We start from the raw sequence: 23,247 nt of genomic DNA, 5'->3' as shown, positions 1-23,247 counted from the left end.
TCTTCTAGCTTGCGCGGTCCGTCACTATGTGAGAATACAGGTCGGACTCGTGGACGTGTGTCTGAGGAGCGGGGTTCCGTTCCTTGGATATATTCTTGGCTCCGGATGGTCGAGTACATCCAATCCATGGTATTACAGAAAATTATATTGCATATTGGTCCACCAGTCCTCTCAATTGCGAGGTGACGCACTCTTGTATCATAAGACATGCTTTAAACTCTTGATAATGTTCAAGGTCTCACCATTCTTCAAAGGTGTGAGGTGGCACAATTGAATGTTTGTGTTTTGTGTATGCTCACGGTTACATGGATCCCATCGCTTACCAGAGTGAATCCTGATCTATGTAACTATCCACCCCTACCTACTACTAAGGAAGGATCCCGTGACAACTGTGGAGTAGCCAGTATATACAACCTCTAGTAGCAACGGTTGTCAAACTAACATTCCTTCCCTTGCCCGGTTGACCGTGAGGACGTGGCCTGCGCCGTTATTGACCGAATGCAATTTGAGCTCTCGGAACGTGTACATTGAAGAAGGTGTGCTAGTCCCAGCCCCCATCTATTGGTTCTCTGTGCAATTCCGCCAGCTCTGGTCAATCACGGAGTAGCAACTAAGAAGTGTACGGTCACCAATGCTCTTGAGCATCATGACGTCCTATTTTGAATATCTTCAAAGGTTATAAAACTCCGTTTTCTGTCAGATCTATTTTTCTTTTATGTCCGAGGCCTCTCGCCGGGTACGAGGGGGGGGCAAAAATAAATAAGGAACAAACGAAAAAAAAACTATTGAAAAATTACAAATATGCCAACTATTGAAGAAATATTTTTCAACTATTGAAAAATAGCTGCTTGTAAACATTTTTTCTATTGAAAATGGGGTCATGAGCAGCCATGTAATTTTTTTTTTCGCCCCTTCAATATTTTGGGATTTTTAAGGGGGGGGGGGGGGCGGGGTGACATAAAACAAATTAAATATTTGTATCAGCCTAAATTAAAAAACATATCCAATTTAAAAAATGCGACCTTTATTTTATTTTCTTTTCTCTATTTGCGTAATCATGCTTTAGAGGATAATCTAAATAAGGGGTTCCTAAAAAAACGACATGTTTTCAATTGTAAGGATCGCTCTAAAATGCAGTGGAATTTTTGAGAACAATTATTTACCTTTATCATGAACATATATGGCGCAAAAAAAAAAAATCCAAATTTTCCCACTGTGTTTGAAATTTTAAATTTTTAGACGCCCAAAATTAAAAAAAATGTGTTTAATTTTAAAATCCAAGTTGAATGATTATTTTTAGAAAATCTGATTTGCCATTTCCTTTTTCAAGAATTTATACAGTATCTCCAAAAATAAAAATATTTATATTTCGAAATAATAATTATTATGGTTGCTGTGAACATTTTCAACCAATTTACGATACACTTCTCACCTATGTAGGATCTTCGTATGCTATTTTGTTGTATGCCTAAACGAATATTCCCTAATTTTTACCAGTCTTCCACCTAATCATTTTATTTGAAAACTCATCTAGCTAGAACCTAGAGAACTGCAAAAAATCAAATCATATTATGCATCTGTCGTCGTTTACCGAAGATTTACCACGCCTAATGGTTCAATTTGAATTCAAGTTGTTCACCCTGACAGCATTTTCCAATACAATACAATTGGCTGGTGTAACGTTTCAAGAATTTGAATAGATTCCGCGATTGCATTTTGATTTGAATGCATAATTCCTTCGCAACGCAGGCGGATGCAGCAAGCAGCAATAATCGTATCCAACATTCCCCGTGCATGAATCAAATAGTGCGAGTAATTCCGGAGGAACACGCATCCACATCAAACTATACATTCTTCTAGTGGCATGATGACGACGGCGGTAGCTCCACTTGTACCTTGAGCGGATTGTAATGCTTCTGTGGATTTTTTTGTGAAATTTGAAAAATGGATGTCTTGGAGAATGGAAAGTATAGCAACTCTCTACATGCCTTGAGAATTCCACCGAACTGTTACCGACTAATCCGACAAGGATGAATTGTTTGATTAATGCGACGGAACGAGGCGATGTGATTTCGGAAATCGTTTACTATCAAATTCCCTTTAAGAATTATTATTCCGAGTGAGCAGCAATTGGTTTTGATTGGGAGTCACAGTCGATTCATATTTATTATTGATAACAACCAATCACATTCTGTTCTGAAATGGTCAACTGCAGTCCGTTATTCAGCACTAGTAGGGGTTGATCTCAGAAGCACAGGCAATGAGTCATCAGATATTCATTAATTTTGACCTCATGCCAAAAGCTAATCTAGTAAAGTCATCAACATGCCAAGGTGCTGCCCGGAGGATAGAAGACTAGTCATAAGCGGAGTGTTGGTTGTTGATATCGACTAGTGAAGTGAATGCTTAAATGTCTGAGATGACTTTTAGGTCGTCTATTAATTACCTAAGATGTTTAAGAAGGGAAGGGATGATTGCGTTGTATAAAATAGTTCGGAATTTGAGATATGTATAATATATTTTTTATATGAGAATGTTATTTCAATGACGTCCGCCAAATTGTGCTGAACAAAGTTAAGAAAAAAATTGAAGGCGCTTTAATCTTGCATTTGTTACTGTCTTGTTCTGAATGGTAGTCAGTAGGGTTAAAATAGCAGAAATAAGAAGAAGACGAGAAGGAAGATTGTCATAAATTATTAGTCATCATCGTCGCCATCCACAAATAAACAGAGCTTCTACAGATCCTTTATGTTTCACGAAAAGTGTCAGCTCAATTGATGCATCAATTCTCATGAGAAATTCAATACCTCTCTTCAGATGGCGTATCAACTGTGAATCAATTATAACGACAACCACCGCTTTCCACAATTATTCTGTTTGATTTCCTGGATCCGGCTTCAGAACCTATTTGCTGCTGCAGTGCTGCTTCACAAACATAAAGGTAAGTATATGTATAACATAGCTCAAACCATTTTTGTATAGCCGTTAAAATATCATACAACCGCCTTGTGTTAACAAAAATATAAAATCTGACCCGTCGCACGCCTTAACGAAGTTGCACCTGATGATGTTTTATAATATGATTAAATTATTCAAATAATTAAATTGTTTTCTCCCACTTCTATCCAGAAGTACCGGGAGAAAGTTGGACGTACCGTTGCGTTGTTTCACCACTGCCCATTCATAGCGTTTTACTTGGAGCTTCTCTGTTGGCTTGTTGCTTCTCTTTGAAGCACCATGAGCGCCGGCCAAGTGAAACTCGGGAAAACTCACACCTAATATTTGCAAAACCGCACTCGTACAACTGGTGCCCAATTCGTGCGACCGGGCAAGGTGTGTCATTATCAAAACTTGAAAATATATGCACCGATTTGAAATGCATTTTCTGTTTGATACGAGTTAAAACTTCTTGTTAATTATTGTACATACTACGTGGGATTTGCATAGGGTGGGTAAATTTGAATATTAAATCCTTTGCAGCATTTTAATGTCATGTTACTTTTACTTATAAGCATATAACGTGATGTGAAGTCGTAATAACATCAAAGGCTTTACTATTACTTTAGAGCTTTTAGTAGAACTTGTTACTTCAGACTCTAGTTTAATTAAAAACACTTCACTAATACTTTACTTTTGCAAAAGAAAATAAAAAATGAATAACTCTTTTAAAGAAAAACTAGAAAGGACGAGCAAATTCCTTTTAATTCTACTACTGTGCTTATCTTCGGACAGATAGGCCTATTTCGTCTGTGACTTACAGACTTCTTCAGTGTCAAGTGCTCTAAAGAGCGGCGCAGCAGGTTATAACACGCGGAACGGGGAACTACCGAGGACCAGCGAGAGACAAAGAAAAACACTTGTGATCGTTACGAGTTCTAACAGCGAATGAGCTTTATTGAAAAACATATTAACGTAAAGGTGCGCCGATGCGCATGACGTTTATAATCAATGTAATCTATCAAGAGGTACAACGAAGGGTGATTGGTTGTGTGTGTTCGAGTATGCACTCTTATTACCCCCCGTCAACCCAATAACCCGAGCATGTTTCGCAGCTTCTCAAATTGGATTCGTGGTAACCCCTTGGTCATGACGTCTGCTACTTGATCCTCTGATGGCACGTACAACAGGCGAACAGTTCCAGCATCTATCTCGTTCTTCACGAAGTGAAAACGCACATCTACGTGTTTCATCCGCCTCGTTGGTTTATCACTCTCCGCTACACGAATGCACGCCTGGTTATCTTCGTGTATTATCGTTGGATCAGCAACACGTTGTCCGAGATCACGCAGCAAGCTTCGTAGCCAGATCGCCTCAGTGACCGCCATGGTTAGCGAAGCGTATTCAGCTTCTGCTGACGATAACGCCACAGACACCTGCTTTCTTGTACACCACGACACAGTAGCCCCACGGACCTTGAAAACATATCCTGATAGAGACTTGCGGTCGACGATATCTCCCGCCCAATCGGCGTCGGCGAATCCTTCCAGGAGCGTTGCGTCCTGGTCCCGGCGGTAAACCAGCTTCATGTCGAGAGTACCTTGGATATATCGTAGAACACGTTTGAGGTGGGAGTAGTGTTCATCGGTAGCGCAGCTCTGGAATCCGCTGAAGTAGTTCACGGCCATGCACAAATCGGGTCTCGAAGTGACAGTAACGTACATTAAGCACCCAACAAGTTCTCTGTACGGGTGTTGAGTGAACTTCTTCGTATCAGTACATTTCTCCAGCCTTAGACCAGCAGCCAACGGTGTTTGAACGGGCTTGCAATCGTTCATTCCAAATCGGTTCAAGAGGTTCTTAAGGTATAGCTTTTGGCCGATTTTCAACTCACCGTCGTTCTTGTTTCGTTCAATTGTCAATCCCAAAAACGTGCTGACTTCCTTAAGATCCGTCATTTCAAATTCTTTGCCCAATTTCTCTTTGACTTTGACAAGGACATCGAGTGAATGACATGCAATAAGCATATCATCAACGTAAATAATAAGGATGACGGTCTCATTCTGGATTTTAGCGACGTACAAGCACGTATCGGCATCACTGCGCTTGAATCCCAAACCGACGACGAAATCGTGGAATCTAGCGTTCCATGCCCTTGAGGCCTGTTTGAGGCCGTACAACGATTTGTGCAACTTGGCCACACGTGAACCAGCCCCAAATTCGTCCGGCAAGCGCATATAGATGTCTTCTTGAATGGTCCCGTTAAGGAAAGCCGTCTTCACATCTAGTTGGTGGAGATGCATTCCGTTGTAGTTCACGATAGCCAGGAGAGCCCGCAGGGTAGTAAGTTTAGCAACGGGGGAGTAGGTATCCTCATAGTCGAGCCCTTTCCGTTGTGAGAACCCCCTCGCTACCAAACGGGCTTTATACCGGTCGATCTCACCGGACTCGCTCCTCTTTATTTTAAAAACCCATTTACTGTCTATCGAGTTCCTACCTTTTGGCATCGGTGTAAGCGTCCAGGTTCCGTTCCTTACCAATGCCTCCATTTCCTCAGCAATGGCTGCCTGCCACTGCGGCCAGTCGCTGCGCTGCTTCAAGCCCTCCACCGTGGTCGGCAGATTCTCGACAAAATCCTCAGCACACATCGCCAAGCCGCACGTCATTTCGTAACAGTCGAACCACGCCGGCTCTCGACGTGCACGACCACTGCGCCTGACTGTAGCCAGCTGCTCCTCAGCGTCTTCGTCAGCCGAGTCTGAATCTTCACCATTGCGAGTATCACCATTTGCTTCTTCTTCCGGAACCACTGATTGTTCTTTCAGTCCATCAATTACTAGGTCTACCGTCTTCGGAACATCCACTATCACTTCGGATTGTTTTCCGAATAACAAGTTTTCATCAAATACAACGTCTCGTCCACTAACAATCTTCCGTTTCTCACAGTCCCAAAGACGGTAGCCATTCACCGTATAGCCGACATGAAACAGCTTTTTACACTTGGCGTCCAGTTTCGATCTCAGTTCCTTTGGAATGTGAAGGTACGCGGCACTACCAAACACTCTCAGTTTCTTCACGTCCGGCTTTCTGCCGTACCACAACTCAAAAGGAGTTTTCTTCTCTTCCACCGCCGATGTTGGGCACCGATTCGTGAGGTACGCGGCTGTGCACACCGCTTCTCCCCACATATCCTTCTCGAATCCGCTCTCCGCCAGCAAAGCACGAGCCCGCTCCATCAATGTGCGGTTCATCCGCTCCGATACGCCATTTTGCTGGGGCGTGTATGGCACCGTAAACTCCATGGCAATACCTTTCTTCCGGCAGAACTCGCGCATCGCATCGTTCGCGTATTCGCCGCCGTTATCCGTTCGAAGCCGAGCAATTCGAGTACCAAACCGAGCCGTAACCAAGGCCTCGTAATCGCGGAACCGTTCGAACACTTGGTCTTTCGTCTCTAGCAGAAATATTACCGTGAAGTGCGAATAATCGTCTATAAACGAAACCACGAACCTTTTACCGTCCCACGTTACTGGCTTAATTGGACCGCAAACGTCACTGTGAATCAGTTCCAGTGGCCGCGATGACCGCCTCTCGTCACTCAGCGTAAATGGCAACTGAACGATCTTCCCCGATAAGCACGGCTCACAAACCACCACTTCATCGTTTATCTTCTTCAACTCAAGACCGTTCACCATTTCGTGCTTTGCTAGTTCATGAAGACTATCGCAACCCACATGTCCGTATCTCTGATGCCACAATAACGCACTACGCGAAACTTTTCCGGACACCAAAGCACTGCCCTTCTCACTACGCTTGCAATAAATGTCCAGTTCATACAACTTCCCTTTAAGCCAGCCGACCGCGGAAACGACACCATTCTTCACGATTTCTGCTTTTTCACCGTCAAAACAAACTTTCCATCCGGCCTTCGCGACGCGCTTCACAGAAAAGAGGTTACAGCTCAATCCCGGCAAGTAAAGCACATTTTTCGCCACGCACTCTTTCGTCACGCCGCCGACGACCGCATACAACGAAACGTCACCGCAGTATTCAGCTCGAAGCTTTTGTCCGTTGGCCACCACAATCTCCACTGGCGTTTCCAGCCGCCGCAACGTCGAAAAACAATCCGCATCCTTTAGCATGTGGTCGGTGGCACCCGAATCGATAAACCACCCCACTTTCACTAATTCACCACTCTCCGCCGACAGGAACGCGATCTCCGGCTGCTCGTCACCAACACCAACATGAGCTTTTTGTTTGCTCGCTTCGTTCTTCGGCTTCGCACTGCTCGAATCACCCGATTTCACTTTTCGGCAGTCGGCCTTCTTGTGGCCGAGCTTCCCACACAAAAAGCACTTGATTTTCTTCGCATACTTGCTCGATGCCATGGCAACGCCGTCGTGGCCGCCACTCATTTCACCACTACACTCGAGATTTCGCTTTTTCATATCCACGTCCAAAAGCCTACGTTTGACAAAGTCCATCGTGACTCCGCCCGGAAGAGTTTCGATTGCCGTTACAACCGGGTCAAACGACGGCGGCAGTGTCAATAAAAGATGACACACCGCATCCGACTCCTCGACATTTGCCCCACTTCCCTTTAGCTCACGGATCAACTTATCAAAATTCACTAGGTGCTCCGCCATCGTCTTGCCCGCCCCCTCCACATAGCGCAACGTGAGGAGCTGCTTCCTGACGTACAGCTGCCCGGCGACACCTTTTCGCTCGAAAACGTTTTTCAACGTTTCCCAAATCTGCTTTGGCGTTTGACACTCTTTAATTAGCTCGAGCTGGCTATCTCCGATCGCTTGCACAATGATCGATTTACACTTTTTGTCTTTCACTTTTCGCTCCAAGATCTTCTTCTTCTTTTCCGCGCGCGCTTCCGCCGTTTCACCGGCCACATCGCGATACTCGTCGATATCGTCCACTTCCCGTTCAAGACAGTCCAACAAATCGTGCATGTCCAGCACGGTCTCGAGGCGAAACTTCCAGTTATGGAAGCCCTCTCCGTCGAATGCCACGATTTTATTTTTGTCTTCCATTTCTGGACACTGGGCACATAACCTAAAGAGCGGCGCAGCAGGTTATAACACGCGGAACGGGGAACTACCGAGGACCAGCGAGAGACAAAGAAAAACACTTGTGATCGTTACGAGTTCTAACAGCGAATGAGCTTTATTGAAAAACATATTAACGTAAAGGTGCGCCGATGCGCATGACGTTTATAATCAATGTAATCTATCAAGAGGTACAACGAAGGGTGATTGGTTGTGTGTGTTCGAGTATGCACTCTTATTATGCTCGACTGAAGAAAACCTCGCATTCGTTGTGGTATTTATACTAGGAGTGTATGTGTAGGTACGTGTGTGGGTAAAAGTGTAGGTATAAAATGTAGGTACAAAATTGTAGGTACATTTTTGTAAAAAAGGGGGTGTATCTGCCTGTTAGAAAACAGGGTGTCAATAAGATACCTAAAGCTAGGAAAATTCCTACCGATTTGGTAGGTAGTCAATTGGTGTTTGTTGTGTTATTTTTTCCTGCCAATTTGGTAGGTAGTCAATTTGTGTTTTGTGTATTGTGTAATGTTTTGTGTGTGTTAGGTAAAAATTTAAACAGCCACGTGTACCCATTGCCCTGATCCTTGTTAAGTAGTTTTTTATTGTTTTGTTTGTAAATTTCTAAACTTTCTGCAACATCAAGTTTCCATGGGTTTGTAATGTGTCGTAAGAGTTTAATATTTGAAGTATTCATAAAATGTCCTTCATTGAAAATATGTTCAGCAACTTTAGATTTAAAATGATGAATGAGTCCCTTGTCTGTGTCTTTGTGTGCTTTTGATACTTCCGTTATGTGTTCTTTGAATCGTGTGTTGAGTGTGCGTTTTGTTTGTCCTATGTATATTTTGTCACAGTGATTACATGTTACTTTGTAAACACCAGATTTTGTTAAGTTGTCCAACGGGTCTTTCGTAGATCCTAAGAGAGTTTGAAGTTGGTTAGCTTTGCTTGTGAAAACTAATTCAAAACCAAACTTTCTGAGAATTGGTCGGAGTTTTTTGGTGTCATTGTTGTAGTTCACAGTTATCCGTTCAAGTGTAGGTTCTGTCCGTGTCAGTGTAGTCAAAGAACGTCTGTATTGTTGTTGTGTCTTTTTGTTGATGATCTGTTGTATTGTTTGTTTTGTGTAACCGTTCAACTGTGCTGTTTCGAAAATGTAATTAAGTTCTTTCGTTTTTCCTGTTTCACTAAGTGGAAGTGTCTGCATTCGGTGTATCATGTGATTGAAGGATGCAATTTTGTGTTGATGTGAGTGATTTGATGAATTTGGAATAGTGCGTTGAGTGTGTGTCGGTTTTCTGTAAATTTCGAAGGAAAGTGTTGATTCTTGTTTTACGATGAGTATGTCCAAAAATGGTAGTTGGTTGTTCTGTTCAATTTCACAAGTGAATTCGATGTTTTTGTGTGCATTATTGATATTGTTCAAGATTTCAGGTAAAAGATGTTTCTTAACAATGCTAAACACGTCGTCAACGTATCTCCACCAGACTTCAGGAAGCTGTTTGTTGTTTTCTAAGCGTTTTTCCAAATTTGCCATAAAAATTTCACTTAAAAATGGAAAAAGTGGATTGCCCATGGGGGCACCATTAAGTTGTTTGTAGGTTTCATTTCTGAACGAAAAATAATTTTCTTCCATACAAAGTTTGGTTAATTTGATGTATGTACGAACTTTCTTAATCCAATCTGAATTTGAATCTTCATATTGGTTCAGAAGCCAATCTTCTAGTAGGTTAATGGCCTCTTTAACTGGAATGCTTGGAAATAGTGATTTAACGTCGAATGAAACTAAAATTTCATCGTCGTTAACGGATAAATTCTGTACTAGTTCTGTGAATTGTTCGGAATTCTTGACAGATCTACTGTGAAATTTTTTAGGCATGTTTTGGAATTCTTGTACTAAATATTTGGCAATTTTGTGTGTAGGTGAACCAATGGCTGAAACAATCTCACGCATTTCATTTCCAGGTTTATGAACTTTGGGAAGTCCTTTTATTCTTGGCAATGAAGGGTTAGATTCTTTCAGGCTTTTAATGACGCTTCCTAAAACTGGTGTAGACTCTTTGAGAGTTTTGTCAACACGTCTTACTAATCCTGGAAGAGGATCAGTACGTTGTTTTCGGTAAGGTCCATTTTGAATCTTGTTATTCATTATTTCATCATAGTCCTCTTTGTTCATGATTACTGTTTTGTTTCCTTTGTCAGCTTTCAGATAGAAAACTGGTTTCTGGTTAAGTTCTTCGATTATTCGTTGTTCTTTCAGGTGTTCTTTGTTCAATTTGTTTTGTTGTGTGTTTTGAATAGTGTTAGCTGTTTGTGTTCTGATTTCTTGAATCTGTGGTGTCTGTAAATTGTTCGTGTTGATAGCTGTTTCAATGTCGATTATGGTTTGTGTTGAATCTGGTTTAGAGTGTACTGCGTAGTTAAGACCTTTGTTGAGAAGGGTCAACTGTTCTTCCGTAAACTGTTCGGAAGAGCGATTGACCACTAACCCAGTTAGTTCTTGTGTTGTGTTTTGTGGTTGTGTAGAAGAACATGTAAACTTCGGATTTTGCATCTTTAATGCTTTAAGTTTTTTATCTAGTAATTTCCTTTTTTTTTTTTTTTTTTTTTCACGATTCAAAGAAATTTTTACCTAACACACACAAAACATTACACAATACACAAAACACAAATTGACTACCTACCAAATTGGCAGGAAAAAATAACACAACAAACACCAATTGACTACCTACCAAATCGGTAGGAATTTTCCTAGCTTTAGGTATCTTATTGACACCCTGTTTTCTAACAGGCAGATACACCCCCTTTTTTACAAATATGTACCTACAATTTTGTACCTACATTTTTATACCTACACTTTTACCCACACACGTACCTACACATACACTCCTAGTATAAATACCACAACGAATGCGAGGTTTTCTTCAGTCGAGCACTTGACACTGAAGAAGTCTGTAAGTCACAGACGAAATAGGCCTATCTGTCCGAAGATAAGCACAGTAGTAGAATTAAAAGGAATTTGCTCGTCCTTTCTAGTTTAGCTTTAAAAGAGTTATTCATTTTTTATTTTCTTTTGCAAAAGTAAAGTATTAGTGAAGTGTTTTTAATTAAACTAGAGTCTGAAGAAACATCAAAGGAATTTGACATTTCCCGTGTTCTGTTTCTCGATTTCTAGTGTTTCTAGCTTCAAATAACCGTGCTTTTCCTTCTAAACCATGGAGGTAAAATCTGCTCAACAGACACCCGAGCAGAAAGTTCTGGGTAGTGTGTGGTTAACCCTTATGTGGCCGACAGGGTACCCGGGTACCCAGTGCCCATTTAAAAAGCACGGTGTAGAAAAAAGCATAAAGTTTGTCGGATACATAACGGTTAAGGCCGTCTTCTACGAGAAAAGTAAAAGCCAGGACTACTCTCTCCATGACCCGCTAAACACATTCCCATGGTCGCTAAACCCTTCGTCTCTCCGGAACCACCAAGAAGGCATTACTTCAGAGAGGGGCTAGTGCACATCGCACCCACTCGGAAGGCGGGCAGGGTTAATCTCACGCCCGCGCCCATCTGTTTTGCAGACATCAAGAACTGATGCCTACGTGCAACCAGATCTGACCTGCTATCAGGTATCACTACCCTTCAGGCCCTGTCAGCTACAGGCCCTATCAGTTGCACCAGAGGGTTGCTGACAGTAGGGTTTTCACCTGCCCACCTTGAGCTGGTCTGACATAGCTGGCTTGATCTTCTGCCGCTTCTTGCTCGGAGCTGAGCTCAACGAGATCAGGTGGGTTACTGTCTGGAGATTCTTCATGTGTCTCGAGGAACAGTTTATCTGATCCTTGTGAGATATAAAGGTTGTAAGCAGAGAAGAAGCCCATCCCTGCAATGCAGTCTACAGGAAGGTTGTTTCGGAGTGGTCGGAGAAATACGTTCTTCGTAGCAGCAACGCAGCTTTAAGCATATTTTAAAGTTTTGCAATACTTTTTCGAGTAGCTTCCCAACTAACAATCACTCATTTTACTAGCACCTCTACGACGACTTGATTCAGCATGATGCTGAATAACATTTGGATAACTTTCAGGCACAACCTTTTTTCGGGTTTTGTTCACACAAATTTGGAGAAACTATAAAGCATAGTATTGTGTACCAACTGAACTGTTTGTTGTTAAATCGTTTTACAACTATATAGTAAAGCTGTTATTCAGCTTGAGGAAAAATGATTGAAAATAAATAAAATGCAAAATTGTTCAATTTCCACGAGAGTTTATAATTGGAACTTAATGCTGTGAACAAATATTGTGAAATAATAAGTACACATTAATTTACCTAAATCCAGATTCGAACTCGAGACCCGTCGATTGCCAGCCGCATGCCTTCCTATCTACGCTATCCTAGAGATGATGAATTGCAGCGCTCAAATCAAAACGTAAACTTCTCGTGGTTTAATAATGATCGGACTTCGACTCCTATTCAGCAGTGGTGAATTAGCACAGACATTATGGTTAACGACTGAGCAACAGATTAATTCAGCTGTCGCTCAGTAAAAAAACACGTGTTTTTCATCATGTGGTCTGAGTCGAATGATGAAACGAAAGCGCTTATTTGACTTGTGAAAAACACATTATACAGATACATGTTCTAATTTTTACATGAATTTAACAAGAAGTATAAAAAAGGCTTGTTAAACTATGTTGTAAAGGAATTACTGCGAGTCGAATAAAAATCTTATTAAACGCTTGAAAACTGTTTTAAATTTCTTCTTCTTCTTCTTTATGGCTCTACGTCCCCATTAGGACTTGGCCTGCCTCGCTTCAACTTAGTGTTCTTTGAGCACTTCCACAGTTATTAATTGAAGGGCTTTCTTTGCCTGCCATTGCATGAATTTGTATATTGTGAGGCAAGCACAATGATACATTATGCCCAGGGAGTCGAGAAAATTTTCTCGACTGGAACGGGAATCGAACCCGCCGTCTCCGGATTGGCGATCTATAGCCTTAACCACTAGGCTATCTGGAGACTGTTTTAAATTATCATTGGTAATACCAATACGAAAAGTTGAACATTGGCTACCTTTTCAATTGAAATAACATTTGTACAGGGAACGGTAAAGGCTGGGTATGCTGCGCAATTCAGATCCCATTGTGATCCACTAGCCTCTGCCCAGCAACTCATATCCCTACCTCCACGCGGTACCGGCCGGAAACTATGAGCAACCTTAGGGAAGATCGGGTAACCAACCCCGGTGGGAACTTTGGTCGTAGGCTGACAGGGAAGGGGGGGTTTGCTTCGGTAAACCTGAGCGTCTGTTCTCCAGGAGGAGCGGCTCACAACAGCGTCTGATCCCCATGTTAGGGGCGGCTGATCTACGTCCGAGTGCCAGGGAAGGACTCTAAGCTCAACTGTGCACTATGGTCCTCCGGAAAGTAGGGGGTTGGTGTCAGGCCCTACGAGCCAGCCGTAAAAAACCATTGTAACGGAAAATCAGCAACAGAATAATACGAACCGAGACCAACGGCAACGACCCCAGCGAACAAAAAGGACTTGCGATTGGAAACTCGGTACGTGGAACTGCCGATCTCTCAACTTCATTGGGAGCACCCGCATACTCGCCGATCTACTGAAGGACCGCGGGTTCGGTATCGTAGCGCTGCAGGAGGTGTGTTGGACAGGATCCATGGTGCGAACGTTTAGAGATAATCATCCCAAGTAACACAGAAAACATCTTTGAAAATGGAATTCGTAAAAGATGTTATAATGTAGTTCTATAATCGTATCTGAACACATCTTGTGTTGAAATCATGTTTTATCTATGTTTGACAAAAACAAGTTTCCAAAAAATATTATCAACATCACCACAAGTTAGAATAACATAAATTTAACGTTGATTGAACAAGATTTTTGTATCATCGTCTACTTCAATCAAAGATGTTTCGTAAAACATTAACAGCACATAGTTAAAACCTTCGGTTCCAAATATGTTATCTTAAAGTTATTTTAAAGTATTTAATACGTCAATATACAAGTATACAAATTCAGTCTCATCTTGAAAATCACTGTCATGAACATTATAAATGGAACATCTTTTACAAATAAAAACACACGGAAATTAAACCATAATAGCATCCACACTCATATTTATTGTTTTGTCATTTGTTTAAAGGTAAACACAGGTACATAAATACTTTTTACAATGGTTGGCGACTGTGGAAATGGCTGTAGACTGTGTGCCTGAATAGATCCGAAGAAGGAATCCACCACTTCTAACTTCACCTAAATATCCTAATCGCTTTAGATACTTACGTGGCGGCTTAATCCCACTGGAAACCCCAAATTGAACACAATAAATGATCCCGCGAAACATTAGAAATTAATAATTGAACATTAGCAATGAATAATAATACATTATTTATTGATATTGGCTACGTAAACTGCACACTGAGATTGTTATTGTTATATTTATGTTCAAAATAGGTATCCAAAACAAAAATCCCATCCATGTATATGCTATTTGCAGGTGGTTGTTTGAAAAACGTTGAAATGATGTTTTTTCAATGTATTATTGAAGGTATTTGAGAAACATGTTATTGAGATGTCCATGAAATGTAATTTAAACGTATATCTAATATTTTGAAATTTTCCATATCAGGCCAGATGAATTACAGTGCCTGCAAAAAAGTTTCACACTGTAACACTTCAGCCGTTGATTTATTTACATTTTTTTCTCAAAATAACTATTTATCTGGGAGATTTAAACCTTGAATTGAAATAATATATTTTCCTTATCCTTATTGCACATTCTAAAAACACATCATTAAAGCAAAATAAATGAAAATAGCTTTCCAAAACTTCCTGACGGTACTGTGTCAAGAAGCCACCATGTTGCATGTCTGAAAATGTTTTCGAAAAACTCAAACAAACCTGAAAAATGACAAAAAACCCAAATGCCTCCCTTCTTGTTTCCAGTGCAATGGAAAGCGTGTAACCGTTCGTAAAATTCCGTTTGAGAACTACTGCAAACGCAGTGGCTTAAGCGCCACTCTCACTGAAGAGAGACCACTGGTCGTGTGTTGTAAGGTTGCCCGACTAGACTGTATTAGCATGAGCGCAATTCTCGGGGTGTTCGAACGGTTTCTCAATAGTCACTCCTAACGGCCTTGAAATTCAGAATCAAATAAACTGGAACGCAAACGATCATCTAGATATCAGATCACACGTGCTCAAAGTAGAAGCAAGGTAGAATGTTCACCCGGGCGGACTAGTTATACCACAGGGCTCAGGTAGCATAAATGAACGTAGAATAGGTAAATTTAGCTTAAATTCATTTTATGTATATTCATTATTTTTTCGTTTTATATAGTGTGTGTGTTTGCGTGTGTGTTGTATGTTGTGTGTTCATCGTGGCCACGATTCACTAACCTGCGCAGGGTTTATGCTGATGACCATGCTGGCGGTTCGCCAGCTGGGGGGCACGTTCACGGCGTGCGATGATCTGGCCGCCGCAGTGGTGTAGCCAGGGGGGCCTGAAGCTTCAGTAGGCCGACTTCGTTCGGGGCGCGCTCGATGACTTTGGCCGATCTAAAGTTGCGAGGAGAGGGCGTCGGCTGTTCCGAAACACTGCCAGTTCGTGACGTGAACCGACACGCCAGCAGGCCGGATGTCTTTCTGCTCTGCCTCGTTTGACTGCCTGAACAGGCGGGCCGTCGAGAGCTTTCGCCACCGGTATGCCAAGCGTAACAAAATGGCGGATGGAAAAAAGGTCAACGGACTCTAGGTCCGGACAAAAAAGCGTCGGTTGGACGCTAACGTCCAACATTAAACGAATTAGAATAAATATACAAAGAAATGAATTTTTAAAAGATTTACCTTTGTAAAATTGAAAAAAATGCACAAGAGCGCAGAGCGTCTGCCACTTGTGGTATAACCTTCGGAAAACTAATTAGAGAAAAATACACTATTATTTTTAAGATCACTACACTGTACATACTTTTCGTTAAATGTTTAAACTAGATTCGAATTAATTAAACTGTTTAATTAAACTATAACTTCTAGGAGAACACACCTTGACTTTAGAAAAGAATAAAATTTAGCACAAAGTGACTGGCTTCTGTACTCTAGCCGACGTCTTTTGTAAATGAAATCTATTTTATAGAAGATGGCTGAGCGATCCTCTTAATTGCAATTTTCTAATAAATTTCACCAATACTAACTAATGTAAATCTTTAGACAAGTCCCACAGTTGATTTAATTCATATTCCACAGGCCACCTACGTCTAATCCACGAATTATCTTAGTACTAAACTTTATTGAGCTTTGGGTAATTTTAGTACTCCGTTCAAACGAAGCTTTTATAGTAATTCAATTTAAAGCTTTCATTGCTTATATAAGTGGTTCTCAACTATATTAACTAAAAACGTATCGGAAACGATAATTTTCAAACGAATTGCTAATTTCATGCCTACAGATATGCCGAAACGTTACATCACACGTCCCAAATTTATGAAAATTTGATCAATTTGAGATTGATCAAATTTTCATAATCCCAGTATTTTTATTCAAGTAAAATATATACAAATCTAAAAAAAATCAAGTTACAATTGCTTCACAAAATTACTCTTATTTCTCTTTCCATATTAATACAAGGCTAAACAAAAAACTATCTTTGAGGTTGCTCAGTTGCTGTACATTTTCTACTTCATTGGATATTTTTCCAATACAACTGTAGAGTATAAAACAAAAAAAAATAATTACAAAGTAATAAAACGTAACGTAACCAAGCAGGTAGTATACTTTACTCTATCGATTATTTTCGACCAATTGTATAGGTAAACACCTGCCTCAAAATTTTGCTATCTATCAACCATATCAAACTAACATTGACAAGTTTGTTGACATTTAGCACTTCAATGTAAATAAACAGATAATAATAACATTTTACTTCATCAACGTTGTGCTGACCAATACTATAAAATGTTACCGTATCCCTTCTTACTGACAGCCTAAAGCTTCTTTAAAACATCGCACCCTCAACTGACAGCATTATGTTCACCCCTGCATCACAACTGGCAGAGCAAAATGAGAAAAAAAAAAAAGAAAAACAGCAACACGAAACTGACAGAACCGTAGCTACATTGAATTGGACAAAAAGGTGCGCACTATAGAGCCCAAAAACTTCGACCATTTCATCTAATTAATATTCTAAACCTAGTAAGTATACTCTTAAATTAATTGCTATTCACTTGACCTTTTCTTTATACTGTTATTTTAGGCAGAAAACCGAATAAAATCCTCTAAATTTGCCAACTAAATCTGATGGCATCATGGCTGCCTTGCAACGAAAGATAATCTCCGCTGTGTGCAACGAATCACCTACACATGTCCGTAACTATGATGTTTACGTTCTTATTGGAAATATCGACTATCTACACAGCTTCGCCGTTTACCTGATCAAAACAAATCATCTACCGTGCTCGATTCATCGATACACCTGCCGAGTTCATTTACACCTGCTTGCCGAATAAAAGTGGATGCCCGATACAATACAGTGAAACTTTAGAATTTAAGGTTCCTAAACATAGTTGTGTTCTATTTACATTTTTTTTTATTTACAAATTTGTGTTGATCCAATGGTGTTTATTTATTTACCGATTTCAATTACGTGTTTTTACTGAGACTTTCTCTAATTGTAATTATCCAATTGATAAATTCATAGCTCTTTCTTCGCGTGTGTTTTACTCCTACATCTTCTTGAGAAATGTCGCGTGATAGATACCTAATCGTTTACCTGAGTTATCGGTCAGTTCGTAACTGTCCCCTAGGACTTGTGAAACCTTCGCTTCTCAGTATCGAGGTGCCAATTTGGCACAGAAATCCTTCCCTTTGTCAGATAAGAACGTAGTTTTCTTAAGGACCGTTTCACCGACCTGATATTTTGGAGCTTTCGAATTCGACCTCAGGTTATAGTATTTTGCCTGCTTCGTATATGCGTCTTGCAGATTTCTACGCACCTGTTCATATAAGCGATCTCTTTCTTCAGCTGAAATTGTGTGTGCGTCTTTATCGTTTTCTTTGAGCGTTTCATACTCCCGTCCATCCGAGATGATATTACGTCCGAATGTGAGAAAATACGGAGTATGTTTTGTTGATTCGTGAACAGAATTTCTGATCGCGTTTGCTATGTTGTGGATATTGTCCGCCCACATTTTATGATTTGCTTTTATCGTTGCCCGAATTGCGGTTGTTATCACCCTGTTAACTCTTTCAGAATTGTTAACTTGGGGGTGATAAGAGGGTGTTAACCAATGGGTAATTCCATAATGGCTTAGCAACTCTTTGAAGACTTTTGATGTGAATTGGCTACCATTGTCTGTTAATACAATTTGTGGTACACCAAAGAGTAAGAAAATAGACTGTTCCAAAAATTTAATAAGTGGCGAAGCTGTTGCTTGCTTGAATGGTTGCACGAGTATAAATTTCGTGAAGACGTCCGTGACAACTAAGAGGCAAGTACTACGCGTCTTCCCAGATGGGGGAAATGGACCCAAGTAGTCTAATGTTAGGAATTGCCAGGGTTGTTCACAGTGCTGTTTTTGAGATCCCATAGGGGGGACGTTGTTGATATTAGTGCTTTTAGCAGTCTTACACGGCATGCATTCTTTGCAGAATTTTTTAGTTTCGATATTCATACCGGGCCAAAAAAATTTTTCCTTCAATTTACCTATAGTTTTGTCATATCCTAAGTGAGCAGGGTCATGAGCTGCCTGTATGATTTCATTTCTTTCTCGCTTAGGTGGATAGTATTTCCAGAGGAATCGTCGATCCTCAATTTTCGTCGAATTTTCAACTAATTTGTAAATTTTCTTCCCTATTATTTTAAAATCATAGAACTTTTCAGGATTTGCCTTAATTTTATTGGACAATTCTGAATAATCATCGTCAATAATCTGGACCGCTTCGATTCTTGATAGGCAATCAGCCAGGATGTTTTCCTTGCCCTTCCTATATTGAATACTGAAATCATAGGATTGGAGCTTGAGGGCCCAGCGCAGAAGCCTGGAGTTCCCATTCGCTGCCGTAATGGTAAAAAGCCAAGTAATGCTCTTTGCATCTGTAATTACTTTGAAATTTGTACCCTCCACATAGTGGCGAAAGTTTTCGATTGCTAGTAATACAGCCAAGCATTCTTTTTCCGTTGCTGCGTACTTACGCTGCGTACTTGACAGCTTCTTGCTAAAATATGCAATTATACGCTTTCCTTCGGGGTGATCTTGTAACAAGGCTGCTCCGACTGCAAGCTGAGACGCATCCGTTTCAATAACGAATGGCAAGTCATACCGTGGGTTTGCAAGAACAGGAGATGATGTTAACACGGATTTCAACTCTTCTAAGGCTTGTTCAGCTGCCTCTGTCCATTTGAACTTTTTTGATTTTTGTAGTAAATCCGTGATAGGGGTGGTAATGTGGCTGTAGTTGTTAACAAACTTTTGGTAGAACCCCATTAATCCCATTAGTCTGCGAACGTCTCTGATTGACTTGGGGCGTGGGTAATTAAGTATGGGTTCTAATTTTGAACTATCTATAGCTAATCCCTCCTCAGTCAATAAATATCCTAGATATTTGACCTGGCGTCTACAAAACCGACTCTTTTGGACGGAGATCGTCAGGCCGGCTTTTGCTAGCCGTTTGGCTACTTCCTTCAAAAGGCGGAAATGCTCTTCTAAGTTTTCTGTTGCTATTACTATGTCATCTAAGTAAATGAATACATATGGCTCAAGATCAAACCCCATAGCTTTGTTCATTAATCTGCTCATTGTGAACGGAGCATTTTTCAGTCCGAAAGGGACAACTTTAAATCTGAAGAGCCCTTTTGGGGTTCTAAAAGCAGTGTAATTGCGGGAGCTTTCCTTTAGGGGAATTTGGAAATATGCATCCTTTAAATCAATTATGCTGAAGTATTTCGCCTTTTGCAATCTATGAAAAATTTCATTCATGTTGCGCATGGGATAGGCATCTTTTTTTGTTATCGAATTTATTTTCCTTGAGTCCAAGCAAACTCGAGTTTTTCCATTAGATTTTTTACAGGTACCAATGGACTGGCAAATTCACTCGTACATTCTTCGATTACGTCCAAGTTTTCATAGCGTTCTAGTTCTTGTTCTATGGTTTCCCACACCTTGGGTGAGTATTTATACATGGGTAGGTCTCTCATTTTTGCACCTTCTATAATTTCAATTTCGTGTTCTAGTAAAGTAGTGCGGCCAAGCTTATTTTCGCTTGTCCACTGGAAGCATTTGAGAGCCTCTGTAAGTTGTTTCTTCTGATGTTCATCTAATTCATGTTCTGTTTCGATTGTTTCAATTTCTCGTTCAGGGTCACTTGGTAATTCTAGCGATGGTAAATCTAATGATTCGTCATTTTCAGGTTTTGCTGTATGGTTTAGAATAGTTTCATCTTCAGTTAGTTCTAAAGAACATATCTTCAGACAAATTTCTGGTTCTAAATATTCACTATTCGATGGTCCAGCCTGATCGTGACTGATACAGTTTATCAACGGTTGGCCGGTAGTGTCGAACAAATCAACCTCGGCTAAGTGATTGTCACATTTTATCATCGGCTTAATCCCGAAAGCGTTCCAAAAATCCATCCCTAATATGAGGGTTTTCGATAGTTGAGGAACAATAATCGTTGGAATTACCTTAGTAATTCCGGCAAACGTATAGGGAATGTTTGAATAACCAATGCATTCATGTGTCGTGTTATCGGCCGTGCTAACTACAACTGTCGCCTTAAACAGTTTAAGTCTATGTTTATCAATTAACTTTGTGGAGTTCAGCACACTGATACTGGCACCCGAGTCAAGCAGGGCTATGATCTCCGTATTTAGTACTGAGACGCGAATCTTTGGACACAGGTTAGGATTCACTTTAATGTGTAGCGTTTCTTGATATTTTTGAAATTGTTCAAAGATGTTAGGCTTTGGAACCACATTTATCATATGCGAGATGGACGGGTTCCCAACAGTGCACCCCGCATCTAGTTTAACGATTGCGTGTTTGTAGAATTTGGTTTGGTTATAACAACTTGTGGGTGGTTTCGTTCACATGTTTTTGTGGTGCGACCAAGGTTCCCACACGCATAACAAAAGATTAACTTTGGTTCTTTACAGGTTCTCCAATGGTGTCCTGTTTTTTGGCAATTCCAGCATTTGACGGTGGCCAAGTCAGTTGTGTGTGGCTTTTGTGTATGCGTAGAAACAATGGGTTTCTGGGAGTCCCTAGAAATTTTCAATTTTCGTTGTAGTGCGTTAATAGCAAATTCCTCGGTTGATGAGTAATCTTCCTCTGAATTACTATAAACATGCGAATTGATGTTATACACAGCATTTCGTGAATTTTGGCTTGAACGATATAAATTTGGGTCCGTGGCATCAATACGATGATTTAGATCCAATAAATGCTCTAAGTCACGTACACGCTTGGTGGCCAGCTTTGACCTGTAGTGGGGTCTCATGTTTTCCCATACGATTTCGAAAATGGTTCGTGATGAGTGAGGACGTTTGAGGCATTGGTTCAATTTTTCTATTTCGGTGACAAAAGCCACGAACGTTTCGCCTCTTTTTTGCCTTAGTTCGCGTAATTGAGAGCGTATTCCGCGATCACGATTGGGATTCCCGAACCGAAACCGAATTTCACTTTCAAATTTTTCCCAGGTTGTGCAGTGGTCTTCTCTGGTAAACCACCAGTCACTGGCTTCCCCTTTCAGTTTGTAATGAATTTTATCCAGTAATTCCATTTTGTTAACCCGTTCGTGTTTAGCTAGTTTCTTTACTCTATTCAAAAAATCTTCTACCTGCATTGATTTTGTGTCCCCGGAGAACATTATGTCCCAGTTTTCTACCCTTGATCGTGACATTCTATTGTATTCTTCTCTATATCCTCTGTAGTGTCTCTGAGGAGTGTGAGAGCTGCGGAAATATCCACGTCTATTCCTTGATTCTTGTTCTTCTTGTTCTGTATAGCTTCCACTTGAAGAAACTGATGAATATCTACCTCTTGACCTAGATATTGTTTCTTTATTCACACGTTTACGTTTATATTCCGTTGTTTCACTCTCTGCTAAGTCGGAACTCTCAGTTGTAGAGTTTTTCCTATTTCTACGACGTCGTGTCTCCTCTTCACTCCTACGGCTGCTTTTATTACTGTGTTTTTGAAACGATAAGTCTCCTTCACTTTTAGGTCTTTCTGTAACTTTTTTTGAAGAATACTTTTCATAATTTAATTCATCCTCACCCCCCAATTTTTGTCTCTGTTCATCTACTGTTTTGTATACCCTGTCTTTTCTTTTCTTCGCTGTTTCAAACATGTCTTTTGGCCTAGTACCTGTTCTAGTTTTTTCGTCTATCCAGTTTTTGCTACCTCGATTAAGATTTGCCGTTTGCACCTGGGCGTCTGGGTTTGGATTTCTCCAGGAGTTTTTCAGTGCTTTTGCACCATCTCCTAAGTCAAAGTCAGTCTCATCATTTGAATGTTCTGGGTCATAAGTTACCCTTTGTTTGAAAACACGCAAAATTTCCTCGATTCCTTTACAGCATGTGCTTTTTAACTGTTTCTCCTCTTCATTTTCAGCGTTAGCCGAGGCCAATCTAATTAAATAGTGTCTAAGTCGTGAAACTATGACATAATCAAACGTTTCTCGTAAACTTTTTTTCAACGCTTTCACTACATTTTCCAAATTTTTCGCTTCCTCGCATATCGGAAGACCCGTATCATAAAGTTTTGGGTCTACCCTTTCTGTTTTATATTTATATCTTAAGGCTCTCGTTTTATCTTCTAATTTAGCATCCGGTTCTACTTGAACGTTTCTAAGTGTAAGTTCAAAATTCAGTTCGTCTTCAGTTAAATGGTCCGCATTTGGCAAAATATAATATCTAACCATTTTGATTTAAATTCAATTATTTGACCTCAAGTATGTAATGCAAAAAAAAAAAATTAAAAAAAAACTTATGCCGTTTTAGGGAAAAAAAATCAAAAAAATATAAATATCAATTAACTATAACAATTATTAATTAAAAATAATAAACCTTTTTTTCCAATTCAATGTAATAACTTTATAATGTAAAAATTCCCCTATTAAAAATACCGCGAAAAAGAAAACGAAAATGAAAAGAAAAAAAAAATGCAATAAAAATTAAAAAAAATATAATAATTATAATAAAATGCAGTACAAAAAAAAAAACAAATGAAAAATTCAATCTAATTCAATC

At 40.2% G+C, this 23,247-nt stretch overlaps 1 protein-coding gene across 2 annotated transcripts in view; it reads left to right on the top strand.

Annotated features, from left to right (window-relative positions):
* Nucleotides 1-23,247, top strand: part of LOC109428273 (short neuropeptide F) — a 142,965-nt gene that overhangs the window by 28,148 nt on the left and 91,570 nt on the right. The window contains exon 1 of one of the 2 annotated variants that reach the window (XM_062851597.1): nt 2,812-2,941. The exons of the other annotated variant lie outside the window; for it this stretch is intronic. The gene's annotated coding sequence lies outside the window, so the exon portion shown is untranslated. Of the gene's footprint in view, nt 1-2,811; nt 2,942-23,247 lie in introns of those variants that run through there. 2 annotated transcript variants of the gene reach the window in all.

Source organism: Aedes albopictus, chromosome 2 (assembly GCF_035046485.1).
Source record: "Aedes albopictus strain Foshan chromosome 2, AalbF5, whole genome shotgun sequence".
In the NCBI taxonomy this organism is placed as follows: domain Eukaryota; kingdom Metazoa; phylum Arthropoda; class Insecta; order Diptera; family Culicidae; genus Aedes; species Aedes albopictus.
This window is presented reverse-complemented; position numbering and strand designations above follow the sequence as displayed.